The sequence below is a fragment of the Amphimedon queenslandica genome, unplaced genomic scaffold, assembly GCF_000090795.2.
Source record: "Amphimedon queenslandica unplaced genomic scaffold, v1.1 AMPQUscaffold_6594_Cont21449, whole genome shotgun sequence".
Taxonomy (NCBI): Eukaryota; Metazoa; Porifera; class Demospongiae; order Haplosclerida; family Niphatidae; genus Amphimedon; species Amphimedon queenslandica.
In genome coordinates, this window is record NW_003553116.1 from 1 (window position 1) to 1,903 (window position 1,903).

Here is a 1,903-nt window from a genome sequence, read left to right on the forward strand (position 1 = left end):
GTAGTGTTTATTGAATGTGTTTTTAGGTGATGATAGCTCTCAGTGGCAGTTTGTTAGACGTTTCTATACCCACCAGTCAGTCACTGGCACTCCATCATATCTTGAATACACTGAAATCAAGTAAGTCTGGAATTAGCTTAAACTTTAAATTCCTCAAAAATTCAATTTTAAATGAGAAATCAGCTCAGAGTTTATATATAACAAAAACATGTACCATATAACAGGATTTGGGAGGGAGCTAAATTTGGTGGACAGCTAAATTTTGGTGATTGCCGACTTTTAATTTAGCGAAATTTGTGGCCATATGCCATTGAGCATGCACATAATGGCTCAAAATTGTGGATTTTTATTTTGGCGAATGGCTATCAAAACGTCAAATTTGCCAAATTTAGCTATCTCCAAAATTTCCTTCTATATGGTATATGCATCAGGAAAGAATTATTAAATGGAGAATCCTTTCTTTTTTATTTTTGACGAAATTTGGCCACAGATGGTCTTTGACCTGATATTTTGAGCAACTTATAAAAATCAAATTTTGAACAGAATTGGTTCAAAGTTTGTAAACGACATAAGTTTAAGTACTTGTACAGGTACATGTATATGCATCAGAAAATGTAAAGAATTGAAACTACATACTATAACAACCTGTATGATCTAATTGAAACTGGTTGCATACATCATAAGGCCATTGTTAGGCTAATATAATTTACATGTCTCATTGTCCATTTTCAGTATACAGTTAACCAGTCGTGGTCACATTCAGTCTCCTTATCTTAGACTGTCCTATCAGGCTATACCTACCAATGATGCACAAGTTAGCTCACTTCCATTTCTATTATATTTTATCATAATTAATCTGCCATTAATTTTATCTTCCCTTAACCTTCCCTTAGGCTTCATTTGTTGTTAGATACAGTGGAGGAAACAATGCTTTTAATATTGCTTTATTAGTAAGTGCATGAATTCACCCTCTTCTTTTATGTACACATGCCTATTCTCTCTTCTTGACGGGTATTAGCTAGTGTGTTTGTTACTCTAACTGCAGTCTATGCAGGCTAGTCCATAATCGTATTAATAAATAATATTTTAAAATTTTGTTTTTTTAGACTTTTATTTATCTGGTTGTAGTCCTTTGTTCCATGTTGTCCTTTTCGTTTTGTTCCTGGTCTCCATTTCCTCTAAATTTTGGTTGTTATTCTACAAGCTACAAGTGACCCTTCTCCTAATGCTCCCTCTCACCTCCCAAAAAACAACCTTCACACACTCCTGACTCTCTTTTGCTCCGTCCAAATAATTTACCTTATATGGAAACAGACCTCTGTTAGGATATTCCTCATTGACTGGGAGAAACCAAAAGGGGCGGGACAGGCAAAGGACACAACTGTGCCCATCACATCAACAGTGAGCATCTGGAGGACATATTTTGTGGCAAATGAGTGGAACGAAATTCAAACTAATCGTAAATTGAATTCTTTTTGTTTTGATGTTGTCGCTGCTGTTTCTGGAGATTATTGGTTTGGGCAATTTTGCCAAGAGGAATCCAAATAAAAATGTGACCACACCCACTGAGCGATACACTGCTCCTCATAGCTCAGTACTAAGGATTGGACTGGCCATTATTGTGTACTTGTTGATAGCTGGATGAAAAGGAAAGAATTCTCTATTTAAAAAATTTTTTCAGATACATATATGTAAAAATTATAACAGTAGCAAATTTGATTATGTCTCTTGCAATGTTGATGTTACAGAGGAATTTGAAATGATTGTATTATCTTTAAACTTGTCACCACCTGTGAATAAATTAATAACTAAATACAACGAATCACTTAATGTACTGTACGTTAGATCATGCATACAGGTATACAATATTGTCATACATGTAAGTGTATGGAAATTTTGAGCG

The 1,903-nt window shown here is 34.6% G+C and overlaps 1 long non-coding RNA gene across 2 annotated transcripts; it reads left to right on the plus strand.

Moving 5' to 3' along the window:
* The first annotated feature begins 17 nt into the window (after positions 1-17).
* LOC109592002 (uncharacterized) lies at positions 18-1,786 on the plus strand. Of its 2 annotated transcripts, none has more exons than XR_002190118.1 (4): positions 18-120; positions 733-814; positions 894-950; positions 1,019-1,786. It is a non-coding gene; the product is annotated as an uncharacterized LOC109592002 (long non-coding RNA). The 2 variants fall into 2 exon arrangements; XR_002190119.1 differs by having other exon boundaries at positions 1,107-1,786.
* Positions 1,787-1,903: the final 117 nt, after the last annotated feature.